We start from the raw sequence: 26,914 nt of genomic DNA, 5'->3' as shown, positions 1-26,914 counted from the left end.
TCCCCCTGAGACAAATCATTCACTTTTCACCATGTCCTTTAGTGACCATCTGTTTCCTCAATGATTTGGTCACTGATTCTTTCTATAGGGACATATTGAAGCAAACATAAATCATTTAGCACATTTTATGCTTTTAGCATATTGAATTTTTCATATTTATGCTTTTAGCATGTAGGAGAAAATGCCGGAATGTTTAGGAGATAGGTTCAGCTAACGAGTTGGTCAAGTTGATTGAACTGGCACTACCTATCTTCCTTAACAAAAATGTCTTATCAGAACTCCCAAAAACATATCAAAAATACAAACTTAATAGGGGCATAGAGTGCACAAATTCGATCATGAGAAGAATGATTCTTACTCCCTCAATAGTGTCCAGAAGAACAAGGCAGATCATAAACATATGAATTATCATATGTAAATTGCAGAAGTATTGACCCCACACACATGCAGGGAAACAATACATGATACAATGAACATCGAACAAGGAAAAAATTTACACAAAAAACACACAAAAACAATAAAATAAAATAAAAATGCCCTAGAATACCAAAGAGTAAAATATGCATGGATTCTAGGCATGTTATGCAAACGATCAAGAGAGATCACATACACTAGTAGCATTCCTAAGAAACTCAAACCTGGATCCATCTAAGGGTTTTGTAAACAGGTCAGCTAATTGATGTTCAGTAGGCATAAATTCAAGAGATACCACCTGGGTTCCGCTAAGTCACGGATGAAGTGATGATGAATGTCAATATGCTTCGTGAATGAGTGTTGAACAGGATTCTTCGAGATATTGATAGCACTAGTATTGTCATAGTAGACAATCATCATCCCTTGAGCAAATCCATAATTAGCAAGAAGTTGCTTCATCCAGATTAGTTGTGTTCAACAACTCCCGACAACTATATATTCGGCCTCAGCAGTGGAAAGAGAGATGGAGTTTTGTTTCTTAGTCTTCCAGGCAACCAAGTTTGTACCCACGTAAAAACAACCGCCAGATGTACTCTTTTGATCATCAGCATTTTCGGCCCAGTTAGCATCGGAATAACCTGCAAGCTCAAGATTTGTGTTTTTAGAAAAACAAATACCAAAATTGACAGTGCCATTTACATACCTGAAGGATCCGTTTAACAGCTGTCAGATTAGATTCCTTGGGATTAGCTTGAAATCGAGCACATTCACCCACACTAAAAGATATATCGAGCTGGCAAGCTGTAAGGCAGAGAAGACAGCCTATCATGCTTATGTACAAAGATTGTTCAACAGATTTCCCAGTCACATATGCACTCAGCTTAACACTAGTAGTCATGGGTGTGCGAGCATGACTTTTGCCATCCAAACCGAATCTTTTCACAAGATCTTTGGCATACTTCAATTGTGATACAAAAATACCTTTGGTGGATTGCTGGACTTTGAAACCTAGAAAGTATGTCAGCTCACCAATCATACTCATTTCGAACTCTTGTTTCATTTTCTCAGAGAATTGATGAGCATGTGAGTCGACCGTAGAGCCAAAAATAATGTCATCAACATATATTTGGGCAATGAGTTTTTGGCTACCTTTCCCACGGATGAACAAAGTACGGTTAGCTTGTCCTTGGATGAAACCATGTGCAAGAAGAGATGTCGTCAAACGCTCATACCATGCTCTTGGAGCTTTTTTCAATCCATAGAGTGCCTTCTTCAACTTGTAAACATGTTCCGGATATTGAGGATCCTGAAAGCCCTTTGGCTATGCTACATAACTTCTTCTTGAAGAATGCCATTTAGGAAAGCACTCTTGAAGTCCATCTGATACAATTTTAATTGGGGATGACATGATATGCTCAACAAAATTCTGATGGATTCCAATCTGGCTACTGGTGCAAACGTCTCATCAAAGTCCACTCCTTCAACTTGAGTGTTTCCCTAGGCAACCAATCGAGCCTTGTTTCATACCACTGTACCATGCTCATCGGATTTATTCTTGAAATATCCATTTAGTGCCGATGATATTATGCTCTTTTGGTCTTGGAACCAAGTCCACACATCATTCCGAACAAACTAATTTAGTTCATCATGCATAGCAGTAACCCAACTCTCATCCTCTCATGCCTCATTAACTTACGTTGGCTCAAGTTGAGAAAGATAACAGTAATAAGAGACTTGATTAACCACCCTGTTTCGCAGTCGTAGACCTTCATCGACATGTCCCAGCAAATTTTCTCTAGGGTGATTGAGTTTAATTCTGGAGGATGGTATGTGGGATACCATGTTTGGGACTGGTGATCGAGGTATGTTTTCATCTTCTGCAACTGGAGGTAATGTCGGACTGACTGTAGGAACATTCAGACTTGTAGGTTCGTGAGTCTTATTAGAAATGCCAGCTTGCTCCCCCTCAACATGAGGTTCCTCTTCCTCAAGATAATCAATAGTAGTTTCATCATCTATGACAACATTGATTGATTCCATCATTGTCTTGGTTATTGAGTTATACACCCGACTACTCGACTTGTGGTGGAATAACCAAGAAAAATACCTACATCACTCTTCGCATCAAAGTACCCCAAGTTCTCCTTGTCACAAAGAATGTAGCACGCACTTCCGAACACCCAAAAGTATTTGACAGTGGGCTTCTTGACTCGCCATAGTTCATACGGTGTCTTGTTAGTTGTCGGTCTAAGAAATACTCGATTGATATTATGAGATGCCAAATGGATTGCTTCCCCCCAAAAATGTTGGGACATATTCTTAGCATGTATCATGACTCTTGCCATTTCCTAAATTACTCAATTTTTCTGCTCAACCACCCCATTTTGTTGAGGAGTTATAGGAGATGAGAATTCTTGTTGGATACCATGTTGAGCACAAAAACCTTCAAAATTGGAATTCTCGAATTCTCTGCGAGGATCACTATGGATTCGTTTGATTAGACAGTCTTGTTCATTTTGGATCTTCTTGAACAAGATCTAAGCTTGGTCAAATGCCTCTGATTCCTCTCTCAGCAATATTACCCAGGTATACTGAGAAAAATCATCAACAACCACCAGAATATATTTCTTACCTCCTCCCAAACTAGCTATCCGTGTAGGCCCCATGAGGTCCATGTGAAGAAGCTCTAACTTTCTAGAGGTGAAAATGCCTGTAGTCTTCTTATGTGGAGTTCTAGTTTACTTTCATAGTCCACAGTTTCCTTTATCATCCTAATGAATCTTAGGTAAATCAACTATAGCTTCCGTCTTTGAGATTTTGACCAAATCATGAAAATTCAGATGCCCCAATCGTTGATGCCACAATTCTCCAGTGTCCAAGGTTGCCTTGTTGCAATTTATCTTAAGAGTTTGAGGAGAGACAATAGCAATTGTCAATGGTGCATTCTCCTCCCATCAACCATTTTCCTTGAGAGTCGAATATATTGCATTCTTTCTTAGAGAACTGAACCACTAGATCATGATCACAAAATTGACTAATACTCAATAGATTTGCCTTGAGACCTTCAACATACAACACTTCTTGAGGAGTAGGAGCACCGGGAATTTCCACTATTCCTTGACCGATCACCTTTGATTTGCTTTCCACCTCCTCTTCCTTCTTTAAGCTCTTTGAATAGAGACTTATCACCTGTCATATGCTTGGAGCAACCAATATCTAGATACCATAAACACGAGTTAAGCACACTTAAGGTAGTATGAACAACTAAGCATAGATGATCTTTCTTTTTAACCCAGAGCTGTTCTTTTTGAGGAGTTGTTTTCACATGATTATCAGTCAAATTAGGCATATCTTTCATATCAACAAAATTTGACAAAGCATCTAACTTCTCACTAATGAGTTTCACTTGAGCAGTTAATACCTTTAATTGATTCCCAATTCCAGGTTCATCTTTTTTAGGGATAGTTTGCTAAGACCATGGTTGTTTAGCCCTAATTTGAAAACAGTTTGGGCAAGTATGACCCATGACACCACAATGATAACAAGTAGGGATGAACTTAGAATTTAAGTTTGTCCTTCCTGGGACCTTGAATTTTAACTTTTTGGTCACATCTTCTGAGGTTTCTTTTGGTAAACATAAGTTCTCAATCACCATATCTTTCATTTTAGGTTTCACAAACATAATCTTAGAAGTGGAAGCAACATTTGTAGAAGATGAAGCAGTAAACTTATTAAAACCCAGTCCAATCTTGTCATATGAATGTTTCTAATTTCCTAACATTCGATTCAATTTATCGCTTGAAAATTTGTTTAAATGATTAGTGGAATCATTCAAATCCTTTTCCAGATATTTAACTTTAGCAATTAGCATGTGGTTTTCAGAAATCAAGGTGTTTCGAATAGCTAGACATTCATCCATAGATTTCATTAACCTTTCTTTCTCAAGTTCAGCTTCTTTAAGAATTTTTAAGTTTCTTCTGTTCTACTTGTTCAACTTATCACATTCCACAAACAAGTCATTATAAGCAATTTGTAAATCCACCTCATCATCAAATTCATTTTCAGGATGCTTTAGCATATGAGGTGAGTCAATCGCCTTATAATCATTATAATAGGAGGCAGTAAAAGCTAGATAATTCACTTTTCCTTCAACTTCCTCTTCAGATTTCTCGTCATCAGACTCATAGCTTTGAGTGACATTAAAAGCTTTACCTTTGGACTTTTTCAAATTAGCACATTCAATCTGAATGTGACCCCGACCGCCACATTCATGGCACTTGCATCCACTAGTAAACTTATCCCTTTGATCAGTCTGAATGTTTTCTCTTGGGTTACCTCTAACCTCACCTCTAGGTTTCACAGGTACTTTTGAGCCTCTATTTCTAAAATTTCCGTTCACGGGTGTGAAGAATTTTCTAATTTTTTAAGCAAACATGGCAATTTCTTCATCATCCCTAGTATCCTCATCAGACGAACAACAAGAGTTGACCTTAATATTTTTTGCCTTAAGAGCAATATTTTTGGTTTTCTTGTGTTTGGGTAGAACTAGCTCAAAAGTCTAAAGTGAACCTACAAGTTCATCTACTCTCATTGTATCTAGGTCTTTGCTCTGTTGAATAGCAGCAATTTGAGGTATAAACCTCTCAGGTAACGACCTCAAGATTTTCTTCACAACTTTAGCATCATCCATTTTCTTTCCTAAATTGATAGTAGAGTTTCCAATGACACTAAGCTTTGAGTAGAATTCATCAAACATTTCATCTTCCTGCATTCTAATCTCTTCAAACTAAGAAAACAACATTTGAAGTTTTGAAGTTCTTATAGCCTTAGTTCCTTCATGTGTGATTTCTAAAGTTTGCCAAGCTTGCTTTAGCTATCTCACATCGAGAAATTCTTGAAAAATCCTCAATTGAGACAAATATGTAAATTGCATTTATAGCTTTGTCATTAGCAGTAGCAGCATTCTTTTCCTCCGTTGTCCATTCGGTTGTTGCTTTGTCTAGACGAGTCCATCTAGTTTCAACAATATGCAAAATGTTAATGGATTTCAAGTATGCTCTCATACGAATTTTCCAAAGCATATAATTTGTTCCATCAAAGACGGGAAGAGAGTTAGGATCAACAGTATGAGACATTTGATATGGAGTCTCGAATCACACTCAGGAAATAATTCCTTCACAAAGTGAACCTGCTCTGATACCAGTTGAAAAACCTAATTGACTCCAATTAACACATATTCTGATTGTATACGTGTTTTACAGAATATTATGCGGAAATAGATCTGACCTAACAGATAATAATCAACCAAATATATATATGCAATGAACATTAAAGAACACAGATATTTGGTTATGAAGAGGAAACCATTTAGAGAACACTCTAAATGTAAAACCTCTTCGGGGCAACCAAACCCAGGAAATCACTATAATATAAAAGAATACGGATTACAAGGAGTTCACATTTATAAAACCTTTGCAATTGACACTCCTTTGCATAAGACAAGCGACCCACTTGACTTCTACCGCAGTAGCCATTTCCAAAACATCTGGCACAATTCTTCTATATGATCTCCTTCACCAGAACTCCGATTGCCTTCAAGTATTTAATCATAGAAACGAGAATGAGATTTCTCACCTTTACTCTAAGAGAGATCCAAACGCTCCAGTTTGATATCTCTATCTCTCTCTCTTAGCTCACAATATTCGCTCATTGAATACATACCTAATAATGTGCATAAGGATTGTTTAAAAAGAAATTCGCTCAACAATTAAGCGGCCCTATCCAGATAGAGATAAGTAAATGTCTGGACACGGTTAGGGTTACATATGCGTAAACCCTTAATGTCCGGACAGGCCAAGTAGAATGAACTTTCTGTAAATGTTGTCTGGACACTGCTTTTGGCCGTCCGGATAGGTCTTCGAAGAAAACAAGTTGAACTCCCTGTAAGTGCTGTGTGAACACTACTTTTGGTTGTTCGGACAAGATGTTCATTTTCATCAGATTACATGCAAACCAAATGTGCCAAAACATAAACTAACAATTTGCATGACAAAATTTCTTGTGTTCCTTATAACTCAAGTTTAATGCATGGAATAAATAAAAATCGATGTGTATCACAACTAGAATATTCTAATGTTATTGGAAGTCTGATGTATGCAAGGCATTGCACACGTCCAGACACTGCATTTGCCGTGGACAAATTGAGTAGATACACAAGTTTTCCAAACATTGAACAGTGGAAAGCAATTTCCATAGTGTTGGGTTATTTAAAAGGAACTAGATCATATGCTCTACACTATGGAGGATATCCCTTCGTAACTGAAGGGTACAGTGATGCAAATTGGAATTGTGCTGATGATGGGTCTAAATCCACGAGTGGATGGGCTTTTACCCTTGGTGGTGCAGCTATCTCTTGGGGATCTAAGAAACAAACTTGTATAACTCACTCAATTATGGAGTCAAAGTTAGTTGGTTTAGGAGCTGCTAGAAAAGAGGCTGAATGGTTGAGAAATTTTTTGATTGACTTGCCTGTATGGCCAAGTCCCATGCCTCCAATTTCTTTGCATTGTGATAGCCAAGCCACATTATCAAGAGTATATAATAAGTCCTACAATGGAAAGTCAAGACATATCAGTCTTAGATATAATACTGTGAGACAATTGTTGGAAGAAGACATTATCACAGTAGACTATGTAAAATCGTGCACGAACTTAACAGATCCTTTTACAAAAGGCTTAAGGATTTGATTCATAAAACCTCATTTGAGATGAGTCTAAAACCAATTGAATAGATCACTACAAGATGGTAACCCAACCTAGACTTTGGAAACAAACTTTGGGTTCAATGGGAAAAACAAATCTTGATGGTGATGATATTAGCACTAAATTAGACCATCTATAGGAATAATTGATGTTTAGTACAAGTCCTGTAATGAAAAGGAAAGGTTGAATATAATTTTTAATGAGTTTGTATAAAATGTGTTTTTTAATCTACAAGCGCACCAAGAAGAACTCTATGGTGTGCTGTCGTAGGCACCCAAAAATAAAACCTATACTTCTAAAAATACATGTAGTAGTGCGAGTAAGGGTCGATCCCACGGAGAGTATTTAGCCTAATTTTATGCTACGTGAACAAGGATGGGGGGTTTTAGTATAACGAAAACAATTTTAAGAAGAACAACTAAGGAACAATTCAAATTAAAATATTGAAATCAATCAAAAGAACAAACATTGGTCTTAGTCAACATCCACCATCGGAATTTTACAACTGATCATCGATGCAAATATATATCAATTCATACTTTGAATATTCACCGTTGGAACTATTTTCCTATCTCTCCTTAGTCGCAATTAATTAGAAAACAAACGAGCTAATTAACCTTAACTACTAAACAACCCAAGACAAGCGCTAAGGGTTTAATCTAGTAGCAGCTTTAAGAATTAGAGAGATCGATGAAGCTAAACAACACAAGCACAAGCGGTTGCATTTAATTTCGTCGAACGTTCTTCCTAAGATCTAATAATTTCTGACGCAGTAAATCATTAAATCTTAGTTGCTTCACAAATTAGAGGGATCAAACAATTACAGATTTGATGTCTAACCTAGCAGTAGATTGCAACGAATAATAAACTAGTAGGCCTCCTAGTAATTAAACGTGACAATCATAAAAATAGGCACAGAAGAACATCCAATACTCAAAGCATAAATTGTACAATAAAAACAAATTAGATCTCACAGTTTTATTGATTCCGAGGCTTCCGTTTCCTTCGATCAATTATGAAAGTTTAGCCGTGCAAGGCCATGATTAAAACTCAAAGGAGAAGTTAGAGAAGAGGGGAGAAGATGCTCTTCTAGTCTGATGATTCCCCTCTTTATACACGTTTATGCCCTATACTAGAAGCTTCCAAAATCTCCTAAAAAAATATTCTAAATATTATCCTAAAATAACAATGTCCAAATTTGACTAATTAAGGAAAATATTAAAAATAAAATAAAGTACTAATATAACTAGGAAGGTGGTATTTGCAGCTGGAATTTTCGTGCACCAGATCAAAACTTCTGCAAATAAACTGCATCAGATCCACATATTAGATTTGCATGCTAAGGAACATTCCAGAACGTCAACAGTGTAGATGCCCCAAATTCAAGCCCGATTTCGACCTTGATGTGGTCAGTATCTCTAAAACTCAAAACATGAAAGTTGTAGAAATTTTTCTTGGTGTTCCATAGAATCTTGAATCATCTTAATCAGAGCTTGGATGAGAGAGTTAGGCCCAGATTACGAAGCGATGTCGAAACTGTCCAAAACCGCCCAATTAGCTTTCTTTTGCATTTAATGCCTCCATTTGCATCCTAAATCAAAATAAAAGAATAATGAGTACATTTAGGCACCAAATAAGTATAAAAGACTAAACATTAAGGGAGAAAAGTTTAACATTTTGCATTCTCATCACTCTACCTATGTAAAATCATGCCGCTTTTGTCGGGGTTTGGTAAGTCACCTAGAGCACTCATGAAGTTGGGATAACGCGTATGGCCAATAATGCACAGCTGAAAAGAACTATAAAAATTATATAAAGCTTTGAGGATTATACACTAAGTGAAAGTTCAAACCCTAAAGGTACTTTCATTTATGTATCAACATTTTCGTGTAACAGCAAATTTTTATTTTATTTTTTGTGAAATTTTTTTTAACTGAAAATTTTATTTTCTTGAAATAAGTGGGGGATTGTTGATATTATTTCATGAAATTAAAAGTTCAAATTTATTCTTATTTTATGATTATTTTGAATTTCAAATAAATGACCGATCTCATATTATCATGTTTTGATTAGTTACCACTACTGTTTCAATATTTCCTATTATTATTATTATTATTATTTTTTTTTTGATGAATAAGGAATTTCATTCAAAAACAACCAATCCAAACTACAAAGATATTCCAATTACAAGCCTTCTCAAAAGGCTAAAAACTTAACCACGCAGGGCTTCACACTTACTCCAAGCAAGCCAAATGCATACAACATACAATTTGGCAAAACCAGCACTACCAAAAGAAAACCAAAGCAGGGCTGCTCTACAAAGAAACAACAAACAAAAACCAAACCTGCAGAAAAATAACCACGCAAGGTCTAAAACCAAAAAAACAAAACAAAACAACTGCAAAGACACTACTCAACACCATTAGCAACACTAAAAAAAGGCTCTCCAAAAAAGAGACCAGCCTTCAAGAAGAAGAGCAAGGCAGAAAATAGAACATCAAGCCTCCACAGAAACTATAACAGCAAGTCAGCAGGCAGATTCCACAAAGAAACTAAACCCAAGTTCTCTCTAGTCCTTGGAAACTTTCCCTTCCCAGCAATTCTTGACCTCACCTCCCAAATTATCTTCTTCAAAAGCTGCTCCTCAGTGCTAGGTTGACCAGAATGTATTAGCTCATTCCTAGTGCACCATAAATTGTAGATAACAGAACCTAGAACCAATCTGCAAAGAAAACCTTTAAGAGACTTATTCATCCAATCTCGAATTCCTATCTGCAGAAACTCATCCCAAATAACTGGAGTATTGTCCACTCCACATCGAGCCATACAGAATTTCCAAATTCTATAGCTAAAACTACATTCAAAGAACAAATGCCCCCTATTTTCAACTTGATTATGACAAAACAGACACTTAATATCACCTTGAAACCCCCATTTAAGCAACCTCTCACCTGTTACAAGTCTATCTTGTATAGCAAGCCACAAAATGAAAGCATGCTTGGGAATGGCATATGAGAACCAAACCAATTTCCACCAGTCAATCTTCTCTTTCTTCTCTCTCAGCAGCTCCCAAGTTTCTGAACTAACATATATTCCCTTCCTAAATGCAGTCCACAAAGGCTTATCATAAGGATCAAACCTAATCTTAGGAAGCCTAGCTTGGATTTCAACCAGAGCATCAGATCTGGCTGGTCTCCAATGCCATTCTCCATTAAGAATTACAGAAGAGAGTTTGGCCTCCACATTGCTTCTGGCATCATAAACAGCCCTATGCCCATAAACCTCATACAGAATACCTGAAGGATGCCATGAATCCAACCAAAGGTGAATATTCTCCCCATTTCCAACTTCAAACTTCAAAATCCTTTTAGCTATACTCCTCAACTTCAAAATCTTTCTCCAACTCCAAGAACAGGTTTGAGGAAAGCCAACACTCCAAAAACTCCTCCCTTTCAACAAATTTTCTCTCACCCAGGCCACCCAAATAGAACCTGATCTAGCAAAAAGACTCCATACATGTCTTAGCATAGCAAATTGGTTCCAAATCTCCAACTGTTTCAAGCCCAAACCTCCTTCCTTCTTAGGGTAACACAGCTCTTGCCAAGAAACCTTAGCCTTTGCAGCCCCTTCACTCTTCCCATTCCACAAAAACCTATTAAATTTTTGTTCAATAGCCTTAATGACCTTCTTAGGCAAAATAAAGATACTAGTCCAATAAACTTGCAAACTGTAAAGCACAGAAGATAATAATTGGAGCCTCCCTGCATAAGATAAGTGCTTAGAAAGCCATGAGTCAATGCGCCCAGCAATCCTATCCAACAAAGCCCCACAATCAGCTGCAGAAAGTCTAGTAGAAATGTGGGGTACCTAACAGGAAGATGGCCCTCATTCATTCCCAACTCTCCTAACAACACTTGCTTCATCCTATCTGAAATCCCAGAGCAAAAGAAAGATTTCTTAGAGGGATTTGCTTTCAAACCAGAGAGTTCTTCAAATTCAAGTAAAGCAGCTTTAACAATAGTAATAGCATTCAAATTTGCTACAAAAAAATAAGAAGATCATCTGCAAAACATAAGTGAGTAAGTTTCAACTTCACACACTTGGGATGAAACTGAAAACCTGATCCAACACCAGTGTGCTCAGCCATAATCCTTGAAAACACCTCCATGGCTAAAACAAACAAGTAAGGAGACAAAGGATCCCCCTGCCTAAGCCCCTTCCTGCCTTCAAAATAGCCAACCAATGTGCCATTCAAACAAATGGAAAACCTAGGAGAGGTGATACACTCCTTAATCCAACTTAAAAACTTCAAAGGAAACCCAAAGCAATGAAGACAATGTAACATGAAGTTCCAATTGACAGAATCATATGCCTTCATAAGATCAATTTTCAAAGTACAACGAGGATCCCCTTTACCCTTGTGATAATTTTTCACAATCTCTTGAGCCAATAAGACATTTTCTGAAATGCTTCTTGAAGGAATGAAAGCTGATTGATTCAGGCTAACGAAATCACTCAACAAAGGGAGCATCCTATTAGAAATGATTTTCGTGATGCACTTATAAATCACATTACAAAAAGCTATAGGTCTGAAATCCCCTATAGTAGATGGATTCACCTTCTTAGGTACCAAAGTTAAAATGGTAGCATTTACCTCCTTAAGCAACCTACCACAAGCAAAAAATCCCTTAATAGCTGCCACCACCCCTTCTCCATCAATAGACCAAGAAGCCTTAAAGAATTCTGTAGAGAACCCATCAAGACCAGGGGCCTTGTTGGCTGGCATGTGAAATAAAGTTTCCCTTATCTCTTCTGCAGTAACCTCCTTCTCCAAAATAGCAGCCTTATCACTAGGAATGGTAGAAGGAATAAGCTGTCTAATCCTAGCTGCTTTCTCATCAGTGAATTGCAACTGATCTGACCCTAACAACTTCTCATAAAACTGGATAGCCACCTTCTTTATCTGCTCCACATCCTCCACTCTATTACCTTGCTCATCCCACAAATGAGTGACAGTGTTCTTAGCATTCTAAACCCTAAGGGACCGATGAAAGAAAATGTTATTCTGATCTCCTAGCTGTAGCCACTTATTTCTAGCTTTTTGCTTTAACAAAGACTCCTCAGCTTTTGTGAGAGAAACATAAGCATGAAGACATTCTCTCTCTTTAAGCAAGCAATCAGCTCTCCCAAAATTAGCAATGACAGCCTTTTGAGCCATATCTAAGTTCTCACGAGCCTCCATAACTTTCTGTTTTAGATTCCCAAAGCAAGACAAATTCTGAACTTTTAGCACAGCTTTCACAAATTTGAGCTTAGCATACAGTTTATACATAGAAACCCCATCCACCTGAAAATTCCATCCATAACCCATTTCAAAAAATCTTGATGCTCCAGCCAAAAATTGAAAAACTTAAAAGGCTTTGGACCAAAACTCTGCAAACTACCAACTGAGATAATAGCAAGGGAATGGTCAGAAACTCCCCCATAGTGAAATTCCACAATGGTTTTACCAAAATCATTCAACTAAAACTCATTAGCCAATACTCTATCAAGTTTCCTGGCCACAAAACGAGGCTCCTCACTTCTATTAGTCCAGGTATAAAAACAGCCACTGAAATTAATATCCAAGACCTCCAAATCATTCAAACACTGCCCAAACTCAATTTCATAAGAGTTTAACTTGTCAGATCCCCACTTTTCTGCCAAGGTCTTAACAACATTAAAATCACCACAAATCATCCAAGGATTAAGTCCTACTCTAGCTTTCAAAGAAACTAAATCAGTCCACAACAGCTTCCTATTTACACCATTATTATCCCCATATATAAAAGAATGAAACCAACAAAGATTATGTTTTGGGGATTTAATGACATAGTTTATACTTTGATCACTCCTATTAAGAACAGTTACTTCAAAATCAAAGTGCTTCCAACAAATCCAAACCCTCCCCAAAAAATGCTGATCATTGTTATACACATAATCCCAATCAGGAACAATGCATGATCTAACTTTATCAGCTTTATAAAACTTAACCCTAGTTTCAATCAAACACATAAGGCTAATCTTATGAACCTTAATCAATCGCCTCACCTCTCGCTGTTTAGAGGGATGATTTAAAGCCCTCACATTCCATACGAGGAAATTCATGCAGTAGGAGAAAAACCCCTCATTAACACCTCCTCCTCTTCCCCCATTTTGCCTTTCCCCTTGTCAACCAAGAGATTGGCACTCTCCTCATTTAAGGCATATTCAATCACTTTTTGCAAAGTATTTGAAACAGCTCCTGCACCTTTCACCTCATCAGCATCACCTCTGCCATCAGCTCTTGCCAACAAGTGAAAAGAATGAGTCCAATGAAGATTATCCCTAGCAGAAGGCTTAGAGATAGGAGTTCTTTTAGCAGATCTAACTTCAGTCCATTGGTCTTTAGCAGCAACCCTAGGAGCTGACACAATTTGCACCCCAATGGTTTTACCAGACCCAACACCAACCTGCTTTTGCAATTCTTGCTGGACAGGTTCAGTCCTTTTAGGAATCCAAACTTGTTTCTCCACTTTGGTACAAGCATGTGCTAAATGACCAAAAGATTTACACTTCTTACATTTAATAGGCAACCATGGGTACTCAATTCCTACTGCAACCCTCCCCCCATCAGCACCTACAACTTCAACCTCTCTTGGAAAATCAGAATCAATATCCACTTCAACCAATACCCTAGCAAATCCAAGCCTAAGCTGGTCTTCAGTAACAGAATCAACACAAAGAGGCTTACCAACTCCACTAGCTACATAACTCAAGCATGTAGAGTTCCAAAATTCAATTGGGAGAGATTATGCAGCTTAATCCAAACAGGTACAGTGGATAAAGATATTTGAAGTAACTGCATGGCTGGATTCCATTTACGTAGGATCAAAGGTTTGTTTGCTATATGCCATAGCTTAGCTTCCATGACCTTATCCCTGGTCCTTTCATCAGCAAATCGAAACAAATAGAGACCATTCTCCCCCAAGAAAACCTCCATTTTCCCATATTGAGCCCACATACTATCCATAGTACGGTTAACAATATAAAAAGGGAGAAGTTTATCTAAAAACTGACCTACCAGTGATGGAGACCACTTCAGAATACCTGCCTCAATCGCTTCCTTAGGAGGTTTGACAACAACTTTTCCCTCCTCTCTAGTAGGTGCAAAAAACTGCAAAGCACTTAGAGACTTCTTCGTTCTGAACAATTGTCTCTCCAATCATGAGTTACATTCTTATTGTTCTTAGCCTCAGAACCTCCAGCTTCACTCAGATCCACCTCCTTATCCTTAACAGGAACAACCTTTACACCATTTCCAACCAATTCAACAACAGAGTCTCCTTCGACAACAGAAGTACCCTCAACTGGTAACCTCAAATCATCCAATTCTGGAATCACATCTGCACACTCCAAAATCTTACAATTATCCTCCTCCTCACTCAACTCAACATCACACTCTCCAGATCGCGAAGCATCTTCCATAGCCACCTTCTCTTCCTACAAATTCACTTTGGAATTCTTTTTCCCGCCACGACCTCTATTGCCTCTTCTAGCCATCATTCACCAATTGATCTCCACCACCTTTGAATTGCAATCACCAGTGTATTTCCGGCACACCTCCACCAGAAACACAGTCGTCGGAATAGTCATGCGCCCTCACGTGCAGAAACAATCAAGTGCATAGCCTCAGTCACAGAAAACCCAACCAGTTTTCAAAAACCTCTAGTAAGCCTATGCCACGTCAGCAAGGCCCAAAAAAAAAACCCAACAAGTTACAACCGCTTTTCAAACGTTAGGTTTTAAAATATCTATAACCATTATTTCAATTGAGAAAAAACTGCTTCTGAGATAATAATTATAATATGGAATTATATAGATGTATTTATTTTTTCAGCAATTTTATTAAGTACAGATATTCTATTTCTCTTTATTCTTCTCTTCTTAAAATTACGGCTGTTACAAATCTAGGTTCTGGGTTGTGTTCAGAATTTGCAATCTGCATACATCATCGGGCGGTATTGTATCCGGAAGATTTCCTTTTGCAAAACTTCTAATATAAGTCGGAGAGAATATTTATCTAAGAGATAGTCACCATGCTTTACTGTCCAGATTTCAGTTCCTTCCCGTTCTGTTTATGTTCTACGTTTATTTTTCTTGCAATTCCCACGTCTTTATTTCCAACATACTTGCATTGGATAGTAATGATAAGGAAAAGGGTTTTGATAAATTCAAGAATTTACCAAAGCTCACTGATGAAAGCTACTGGGTTAGTAGTGTGGTAAGTGGATGCTGCGGAATTGGAAGCGAAAGTGGTTGGAGAGCGGAGGTGAGGAACGTGGAGCAATGGAAGGCTGTGGTGGAGAAGAAGAGGGAGCTTGGGAAGCGGTTGATGGTGCAGTATGCGAAGGATTACGAGGCATCGAGAGGACAGAGTGGGGATATTAAAATGTTGGTAGCCACTCAAAGGTTTGGCACTGCGACAGATAAGGTGTCGACTTTTTCGGTTATGGTGGGGGATAATCCCATTGCCAATTTGCGGTCACTCGATGCGCTTTTGGGTAAATTTGCTTCTGGAAATGAAAAATTTGCAATTCATGATTTGTACATTTGAGTTGGGGGTTTTCAGTTGTTAGTTTGAAATGTAACGCCTGTTTATCTAACTTTAGTCTTGATGCTGAAACGTGGTGATTTAATAGGAAGGTTTGATTTAGCTTGTGAACAAGAATATTGTTGAGAAGTTTTGTAGGCTCATGAAATTTATGCAACTTAGTAATATTTTGAAGTTGTGAAGAATGCCCCAACTCCCAATAAGATAGAAGTGAAGTGCATTATAAATTTGTCTAGTGATTGATCAATCTATGAAAGGGTTACGAAATCCTCCTTGTGTTTCTTTCAGATAGACTGGGATTGGGATGCCAGACAGTTGTGTTTACCGGTTTCTAAGCAATTTTTGTACAGATATGTGTTTCTCAGCTTGGTAGTCAATCACCATTATGGTAGCTTTCATTGAAACACTTCCTAAAAGATATGTCCCTTCTTTCCATGGAATTTTTTTGGTGAAAGCACTGTTAGATGACCGTTAAGATCTCAGTTTTTCTATGACCTAACTCAAGATGCTACTTCAATACGGATTCTTGACTCATTCATTGTTATCATTATGAATACATTGGCTAATGGGCAACAGTAATAATAACCCTAGTTTGCTGGCATTGTCATATATTGCATATTACTGTGGCTTACAAAACTATGATGAAGCCAGAAAAGGTGAGCTAATTTGGTTAAATGCTATGCATCTGAATGCTTCTTGTTTTTCAAGGATGTTGGATGTGCATTAGTTCTATTATTGGCCTTACTATGTTCTGTCATTAAGTTGGCTTTTAATAGAACAGATTATTTGTTGCAGGAATGGTAGCATTAAAAGTTGGGAAGTGCCATGCATTGACAGGTTTTGAAGCACTGAAAGAGCTGTTCATTTCAAGGTTCTCTCTCTATGTATTTTCATGACATCTAATAACATGGGAAACGCCTAACCAGTTGTAGTTGCTTAATGCCCTCTTGAGGCAGAAGAAATGTATGAAGCGTGTCCACTTTAATCAGTGTTTAGAATCTCTCTCTCTCTCTCTCTCTCGCTATGAATTTAGAGTCTCATTAGTTTAATGGTCAGTTTAGTTTGTGGGAAGTTCTCCATTCCTAGCTTGGCATGCATCATGCCAAATGAACAGGCAATAAGAAGCTGGTCCACTTTCAGTCTAGAATTTCATTGGCTTCAATAATTCTGTTTGTACTATAACTCTCATTCAATAATTGTCTACTTTGCATATTTTTGAATTGCATGCTTCTTTGCTGCACGGGTTTATCTCTAATAAGAAGAGCCTCTTGCAGCGACCAGTAGATAATCTTCCTGAGACGAAGGATGGTTATTCCCTTTTACTTTTCTGGTATTGGGAGGAATGCTTCAAGCAGAGGTATGTGTTATATCTGTTTTATTAAATGAGCACTGCTTCTTGTTCTACATGAATAAACAATTTTTTGCAGGTATGAAAACTTTATTTTTGCACTTGAGGAAGCATCAAGAGATATGTTGCCTGCACTAAAACATAAGGCATTGAAGGTTAGTCCCGTCATTTATTATCTGCTCTTAGCTGTTTTTTTCTTGTCTTCCTGTGACTATCCATTGTGCTTGCTCACAAGCATTTTCAGTTGGTGATATTTATTTTTTATTTATCAAAAAAAAAGATCACCAACTGAAAAACTTTTCCTGATTATATATTTTCTCCTCTTGAAAGCACTTTGCATAGGTAGTTTTGTAACTTGGAAGGTGTGGTTTTAAGAATTCTGACAGCTCTTTAAGTTACTGAATAAGCTTCAATGTTAGGTACTTTTGATTCACTATATATGACATTGAATACCATAAACTGAAATCGAATAATGCTAGGTTTGGGAATTGTAAGTAGTATATGTGAGAGATTAAAATCTAATACGAATTGTGGATTAGAACTTAGATTCTATAATGTTGATGTTTAGTCAAAGTTGGTGGTGACATCTAAGGCATATTTTTCAGACAATTATGGGCTGCTGAAGAATAAATCAGAGCAAGATCAGACGTTGCTCTCTGCATTAGTTAACAGAGTAAGAGTTGGAAACATCATAGATTGAATTTTTTCCTTTTTGAAGCTAAACGATAGAAGTTGCTGCAACCTTTTAACCTGGTTTCTTGTCTGTTTCAATTACTGGATTACTTACAGCTGGGAGATCCTGAAAACAAGGGTGCATCCAATGCTAACTTTCACTTAGCAAACCTTTTGTCTGACCATCCCAATATGAAGGTATGACTATCTAGTATAGTTACTTCTAATTGTTTGCTTTATGTATGATGTGAAGGCTTATGTGTTTGTTAACTGCTTTAGCAGTCTTGTTTTAATAAGAATAAATACAAGCTTAAACTTCACAAGAGTTGGAGTATTGGACATTGCATTCTAAGTTGGGAGCATATACCCAGGTCATATGTCAAATATAGTAAGATATGCCATATTATAACATGGTCCATTTGTCATTAGAAACTCTACCCCCCCCCCCCCCCCCCCCCCCCAAACACCAGAAATGGAAGAAAGAAAAGAAAATTTTCTTGCCTTTTGGTTGCACTTACTAAGATAAGATTCGTAGGTGCAATTCTGGATGTGATTTCATCCACTTATTAAAAATAAATGTTCTGGCTTTTCAAGTGCACTTACTAAGATTCATAGGTGCTATTTTGGATGTGATTTCATCTAATCAAGGACCTCCTTTTTACAGGTTGTGGTAATTGACGAGGTTGATTCTTTCCTCTTTCAGCCGCATTTAGGATTACGAGCCAAGTAAATGCTGTATGCCCCTTCATTTATACTGCTGATAATTTGAATCTCTACCATGCACTTTGGAGCAAACTTGTAGCGTGGTTTGAAGCATAGTTTTTCCTGTATATTTTGCTAGTAGGCTTCATAATGTGGGCGATCTTATAAGCAATTTTATGGTGCAATCTTATATATTATCACTGTGCTGACAGCAATCCAATGGCCATTGCTGTCAGAGCAGCGGTAAGGAATTTGGTGGACCTCTCTGCATTCGTTGTACCAAATCCATGGTTTATAGGATCAACCTTCAAGAGTTAAATCTCATACAATCTCTTATACCAGATTAGTTTGGCACATTTTTCTACTCATCGTGTTCTATGGGTACACATAGAATTACAAAGGGAATTTTAGAAAACACACTCAATGCATTAGGACTTTTCTATTCGACCCCGAAAAGAAAAAGGAATGGCCAAAACCCTCTTTGAACCCCAAAATGGTTTTAGATTGCATGAAGAAAGAAAGAGAGAATAAATGTGTGGGGCAGGGAGCACCATTTTTGAGCCGACCCGAACTATGGCAAGCCACCTGCAACAAGAAAATAAAGCCATAACACCATGAAATCCATTGAGAAAAAAAAAAAAAAAAAAAAAAAAAAAAAAGAAAAAAGAAAAAAGATCTAATGCAAAAAATAAAGATACACACCAAAACCCATGAAACAGTTTCCAGTGTAATACCTGAAGCCAAGGTCGAAAACGGATGAACCAGGTGTAATAAGTTGTTATTGCTTCTGCATTTGAAGCATCTGTTTCACACGCACAGAGAAAGTGACTTTCTTAGATTAGTAAAATGAAGAGGCGAAGGAATGCGTATAGGCATGGAAGAGTCCCTTGAGGGTGGAGCAAGTGACATATTTGGAATCATATGAGCAGAGTGCTGTATTTCTTGTAGTCTGGTATTTGTTTTTCTTTACTGAAACTGCCTCTGTACAAATACTGTAACTGGTTCCAATAACCTGGATTTCGGTTTTTCCACTAAATGGTTTTGTAACTCAACTTCCATACTACCCCAATTCTCCTTATTGATATTTGTTTGGTTAACTTTTTTTCATGATCATATGCTGCCCCCATTCATTTCATTTGTTTTAACCTGTGAATCTTATTGATCTGTCTTGTGCAAATGTAGGTTAACTTTTAAAGCCAAATTCGACTTAGTCATAAAGGGGATGGACCAAAGGTGGCAAAACATTTAATAGATGTATATTTTGCACTTTTCAAGGTATTCATTGTTGATTTGTATTATTCATAATACCTATGTCTCCTTTAACATTAAATTAAATTTACACATTCTCTATACACTTTCATCCTTATTATTGTAATTATAAATATGTATATCAAGAGATCATCTCCTACTTAAAGGATTTTTTGTTAGACACCTAGTTCCTTTACTACAATATTGGGTTGAGAGGTGCTGTTGTTCGGTCGAGGCAGAAATCAGGGGGTTTTTGCCACCAATAAGAAGTTGCCACCTAATCCAATCTTATCAAATTTAAGTTCACAAAATAAACACAATAACACCTGATTATTGACTTAAAATATTAATAAATTGTTTAAAATAAAAAAATGGAAGGCCCAAGGGAGGAGGAGCAGCCACCCTATTGCTACTGAGGTCGGCCACCCCCGTAGCCATGGGGTAGCTCGCCGGCCACCCCAATAGCCATAGGGTCCCTCGCCTACCACCCCATTTCCTATATCTCTCAGGCGCCAGCACCCGCACCATATTTCTCTCCTTACTCACTATTTTTCTTCCTCCCCCTTAAATTCACTCCCAAATCTCTCTCTTTACTTCTCCCTTTCTCTGAAACCTTCTCTGCCTCCCACGCTCTCTCTTTTCTCTCTTTATCTTTTACTCCCTCTCTGTTTCTCCATTTTTCTTAATCTTCTCTACCTCAACATCCCGAAATTTCATGCCATGGCCACCAGTAAAAACGTGGCCACCGGAAGTCCCATCGCCACCGCCGTCCTGGGACCCGTGGAGGATCAAGTGGTTGGACCCAATTTGAGTTGGAACAGGGAGTGGGATGAGTAGGAGGACGAATCGCTGATGGATCCAGGAGATCGGTGGCTGAGGGCTGTGAGGAGGATAAAAATCAAGTGTTTTGTTCTCATTGTATTTTCTTGCTCCAAGTTGATTTGGCATTCATTTATTGGTGGGCAAAAAACCCCCCTTGTTTGCCACGACCGGACTGAAGTTATTCCCTATTGGGTTATCCTTCTGTCTTGTTGAGAATGCTATAAGAGCCTAATATTTACAATTCACAATTCCAGGTTCTGAGTACCGAGGCTGATGCTGATCAAAAGAAAGATAAAAGTTGAAAAGCACTAAATGAAAAAGTTTACGGTTTTCATAAGGATAGCAAAGTGAAAAGTTAATCTGAAACTCATGTTGAATTGGATTCCAGACTTTTACCGCTCTTCTAACTGTGAGTATAAGCTTATTCATTCTTTGTCAAAGTTATTTTATATAGGATATTTTTGTTAGCTTCCAATAGTTGTAACTGTGCTTTAATTTTTGGGCTTTTTGAAAAAGCCTACTCTGAATCTTTACTAATTACTTCTGCTTTTCCTCTCTTCCATCCTCACAGGGAGTTAATAGGGCATTTCCTTTTGTCTTGAGCAATGAGGCTGATGACATTATTGAGGTCCAAACATCAGTGCTCTTCAAATTGGCAAGTGTAACGTTTGATGTCAATTTATTGCAATAAGGATGAGAGAAAACTTTGTAGGAGTTCAAGCACGAATGCTACTTGATAAGATCTCTTCTAAAAATCAGCTTGTTAGTGACCAGTTTTACCGTGCCTTGTACTACAAACTTCGACTTCCAGCTGCTTTGAATTCTTCGAAGGCAAGTAAATTTGGGTCATTTTATTGTGTGCTTTTTTCTGTATGATGAAATATGTTAAAGTCTTAGATCAATAATGGAGTGCAGTTGACATGGTTCATTTTTGTTTGATTGCACATTCTCTCAATTTATATTTCATTTCTAAGGGTTCATAAGCATGATCTTCTATGTATCTGGTGCAGGGTTATTCTCTTCGTCATCCTCTTCTTATTATGATTATTATCTTTTAACTTTTTGGGGGGTTTTATGATCACATCATTTGGGTGTTCTGTCATCATGTCTGATAGCATTCACAAATTTAAACTCACACATGGTGTGGAAGTAAGCGAGGATATTTTGATTCCTGTTCACGTTTACACAGCTTCAGATATGTGTTTCCTAGTGTACCTACTCTGATCCTCTAACATCTATGTGGCTGGTAAAGTAGTTATGGAGGTTTTTCTATATACAGATGCCTACCATTTATCCCTAAATGAGAGAGAGAGGACCCTAAGTTAAAATTTTCACCGTAACAAGGCAACCTTGATGTAAGTCAAGCTTGGATAAAGGGCACCCCTTTATCATATACGTCCCTAGAAAGGGAGACTCTGCTCACTAGTTCCTAACAATTTCCTGTTCGATATCCTCTTGCTTGCATATAAATAAATTATTACAGAATTTGAATAATGTAGTTATCAGTTCTGCAAAGGCTATTTAAACTTTTCAGATGGCCAACCTGTCCAGGGATGTGGATTCTTTGGCTGCTGATGTTGGAATCTTCAGATTATGGTATCACTTTCTAGATATGTAGCAAATTTAAAGTCAATAATTCTTATCCATGTAGCCACCATCAAGCCGCCAACAGTTTTGTGGTTTATGAGTCATCAATTTGGTTTTTCTTATAGTTCCTGCCATTAAAGTAATTTATTTACAATTTAGTTCCTGTTTGATTCGATGTAAAACATTTTTTGGCGTAAAACATTTTCAGCAACTTCTCAAAATTTTACCAAACCAACCTATTTCTCCAATTTTCCCTTTTGAAGATACTTTCTGCATTAGTTTGTCATGGTAAAAATAATGGAAGTAGTGTCATGCATGGGACATGGACGAGGAAAATTAGAGAATTTGTGTTAGATCATACTCTGTCGTTGGTAGGCATTCTGGATTTTTTAGTAGTTCTCGTGGATTGAGATAGGAGGATCCGGCATTGCCACTATTGTTTGTGGTGGTTATGAGGGCATTGAGTAGAATGTTATTTGCTACAGTAGATAGGGGACTTTTGTATGGATTTTCAGTGAAGTTGTGGATCAAGGAAGAGCTCATTTACTGTTTGTTGGTGATACTTTTATTTTTTGTGATGCAAATTTCGAACAACTACGAATTTGTGGTGTATTTTATTATATTTTGAATCTGTATCAGTAATGAAGATTAATTTGACAAAATTAGAAATTGTTCCTGTAGGTGACGTGGGAGATGTAAAAGGGTTGGCCCATATTCTTGGTTGTAGAGTATATGATGATACTTTGATTTTTTGTGATGCAAATTTTGAACAACTACGAATTTGCAGTGTATTTTATTATGTTTTGAATCTTTATCGGTTTGAAGATTAATTTGACAAAATTAGAAATTGTTCCTGTAGGTGACGTGGGAGATGTAGAAGGGTTGGCCCGTATTCTTGGTTATAGAGTATATTCTTTACCGATGAAGTATTTGGGTTTGCCAGTGCTTCTTATAAGACTATAACGATTTGAAATGGAATTATTGAAAAAAATGGAACGTCGGTTAGCTAGATGAAAAAAAGCTTTATATTTTTTTTTTGAGTATTTGTATAATAAGTCCTTGAGTCGACTTTCTAAAATTTTTAAATCCTCAAGTTTTTTTTTTCGAAAATTTACTCATTGGGTCAATGGAAATGACAATAAAATCCCTACCATAAAAAATTTTTAATAGCCGTTAGTCAAATTCAAAACGCACCATTTCACCTCATTAAAATATGAATTTTTTATTAATTTAATTTTAAAATAAATCTAAAAAAATAAAATAAAAATAATAATAATAAAGGACAGGGGTGGCCGAACTACCGCATAAGGGGTGGCCGAACCACCCCCAGGCAAAATGGGGTGGCCGGCCACCCCCTATGGGGTGGTTCGGCCATCCTTGTCCTCCCCTATTTTTTTTTTTTAAAAAAAAAAAAATTAATATTTTAATGAGGTAAAACAGTGCGTTTTGAATTTGACTAACAGCTGTTAAAAATTTTTGACGGCAGGAATTTTATTGTCATTTCCATTGACCCAAAGAGTAAATTTTCGAAAAAAAAAAAAAAAAAAAAAAAAAAAACCTTAGGGATTTAAAATTTTTGGAGGATTGACTCAGAGACTTATTATACAAATACCCTAGTTTTTTTTTTATTTTTTTATTTTTTATAAATAATTGAAATATCATTAAAAGCGTAAGACGCTCCCTGATACACAAAGTATCCATCTAACTAAGAGGGGCAAAAGAATAAGAAAATCATGATAACTTATTATCAAAAAGAGAAACAAAAGCAGTTGTTTAAAGATACAATGTGTTGAAAAATAGAAACTTAATCTCTTCCTAAGTCCTCTCATGGTCCTTAAAACTTCTATCATTATTTTCCTTTTATAGGCACTACAAAAGGCACGAAGGCACAATCTTCGACATAATAGCACTCCAATTGTTGCCGACTCCGAAATGAAGATGACACGTTACTAAATCCCCACTAGTTGCGTCCAATTTCTTAACCCATTAGACACGTTACTAATGACACGTCACTAACCATTAGTAACGTGTCAACGGCCTTGAAACGTCACTGGTCAGTTACAAAAAAATTAAATTTTTGTGGTGTTCTAATTCTGAAGATGATGTTTCAGATGAAGCAGAGTAACTGCTTATGAGAAATGACTCAAAAGATCTTGGGGAATCCATGACTGTATCTGATCATAATGAGCAGCAGGCTCAAGCGTATTCTAAGAAGTCTTTGTTGCCTGGAGGGTACAATCCGCAGCATAGAGAGTCCTCTTATTGGTCAGTCATCTATTCTAGCTTATTTTAGATGGTTCCCACTTTCCACTCCTCACGACACATTTACATTGGCAATGAAAGACAACATCAATACTTTCGCGACAGAAACCCAGATCATAAATAGTTTCCGCAAACTATGCAAATTATACCATCAATCTAGTCGTTGCATAGAAGTTATTTTGATCATTGAGGAAGATTGAACATCTCTGCTTCAGGAACAACCTTTTCGGTTGTGTTATCATTTTTTTCCCGGACAATTTGCTTGACTGTATATCCAATAGGCATGTTGTTTCTTTCGTCTCTTGTTTAATTTTTGATGCACTTTCAGCAATGCGGATCGAATAAGCTGGTGGGAGCTGGTGCTACTTGCTTCTCATGTGCATCCATCAGTTGCTACCATGGCTAAGACCCTTCTTTCTGGGGCCAACATCGTCTACAACGGAAACCTATTGAATGACCTATATATCACTTACTGATTCTCTAGACAAGCTCATGGAGAAGAAACCAAAGCCAAGCACATGGCAATATGGCATGGTGGTTGTTACGAGCAAGTGGCTAAGGGCTGGATGTGTTGTGTTACGTGTGCAGTGCAGTAGTCATTTATTTCGATTAGGTTTCATTGTGTTTGTGTCTGTCAGTATTGCTAGATATTTGATGGGTTTGTCACGTAGTACTGTATTTAGTTATCCTTATTGCTTTAGGAGACTATCTTTATTGCTTTAAGAGTCATAGGAAAAAGGTAATTTTTTTTTAGCTAAAACACGTGCTTCATACAGACGGACAAGCCCCACAGCTGCAGTTAAAGTTGATGGCCTGGCAGCTTGAACTTCAGTTCTAATGTTTTCTTTCAGCCCACTTACAAAACATCCCACCTGATGCACTTGGGAAAGTTTTCCCACTCTACTAAGTAATTTTTCAAATTGACATTGATATTCTTTAACACTACCAGCCTGTCTCAATTTTGAGAGATCTCTATAGAAATCTTCAAATTGTGTAGGCACAAATCTAACATGCATTCAGTACGTTGAAATTCAAAATATTGCTCGACCTCACAAACCCAACTAGTTGGATCTTCAGTCCCATCATCGCATGGAAACTCTAATTTAGCCAATTTTGAATTTATTGACCAATGATGAGCCAATGGCCCCCTTATTTTTGCCGGATTTAGAGGGAGATGCCTCCTCACTACTCATCTTTTCAAACATTTGTCTATAGGAGGTCCAGGATTCCTTGAAAATCTTATCGCTAGAGTTGTTTTTTCCTTATTTTCTCTACAATAGGGAAGTCAAGGAAGGGCAATCCTGGTAAATTCCCAGTTCGTAAACCAATTATGCGTTTGGAGTCCCAAGCCCGTAACAGTGGTTCTCAAAATTGAACCATCATGCCATGTGCTTGGCTTTTCTTCCATACTGAACTTTCTAGACCATTAACTATTTTGCTTTACAAGTATTTTCTTCTCCATCCATCTCGTGAAGTTCTTGTATCTTGCTCATGATTGATGGAATCAGTTTTAGTAAATAGTGACAAATGAAGAAGCCAATTAATTGTGTTGCTGACTTACTTTGTTTTCCCAGCTTAACATGAACAACCTTTTGATTGGTCCAGAGATTCTCTCATTGGCCGAAGTTGATGTACCCCCTGAAGATTTGGTCTTCCACAAGTTTTATGTGGATAAAATGAGTTCTTCAAAGAAACCAAAGAAGAAAAAGAAGAAACCAAAGAAAAAGAAGAAAGCAGAGGAAGAGTCTGAGGACGACTTGTTTGAAGTGGACTGTGGTAATGACTAATGAGAGTGATAATGAAGAAATTGAGAATATGTTGGAGTCCACTAATCTTTCTGCCATTCCATTGTCTTCATATCACTACAAAAAAATTGTACTCATGTTACGTGGATAAAATGAGTTCTTCAAAGAAACCAAAGAAGAAAAAGAAGAAAGCAGCAGAGGAAGAGTCTGAGGAAGACTTGTTTGAAGTGGAATGTGGTAATGACTAATGAGAGTGATAATGAAGAAATTGAGAATATGTTGGAGTCCACTAATCTTTCCGCCATTCCATTGTCCTCATATCACTACAAAAAATTGTTTTTTTCCTTACATGCAGTTTTTGACGTGTTAGGTGGTCTGATACGTCAGTAAAATTTACTGACATGTCACTTTTAACACGTCAATAACTTTTGACGTGGTAGGAGAGGCACATCAGAAAAATTTTTGACGTGTCAAATTGCTACGTCAAAACATTTTTTGATGTAGTAGGAGAGGCACGTCAAAAAAAATTCTGACATGCCAGTCCTGCCACGTCAGAAAAATTTTTTGACGTGTCATTTTCTAACACGTCAGCAATTTTTGACATGTCAGAAATTTTCTGACATGTCAAACGTTATGACACGTCAGAAAATTTCTGACATGTCAAACGTTATGACACGTCAGAAAATTGTGACGGGTCATAACTTGACATGTAAAAAAAAAT

The 26,914-nt window shown here is 37.3% G+C and overlaps 1 pseudogene; it reads left to right on the top strand.

The window, feature by feature from the left end:
• The first annotated feature begins 6,563 nt into the window (after positions 1-6,563).
• On the top strand, positions 6,564-26,344 carry LOC132165090 (protein SLOW WALKER 2-like; annotated as a pseudogene).
• The last annotated feature ends 570 nt before the right edge of the window (positions 26,345-26,914 follow it).

Source organism: Corylus avellana, chromosome 11 (genome assembly GCF_965113065.1).
Source record: "Corylus avellana chromosome 11, dhCorAvel1.hap1.2, whole genome shotgun sequence".
Lineage (NCBI taxonomy): Eukaryota > Viridiplantae > Streptophyta > Magnoliopsida > Fagales > Betulaceae > Corylus > Corylus avellana.
Note: the sequence above shows the minus strand (reverse complement) of the source record. Positions and strands in the feature narration are given on the sequence as shown.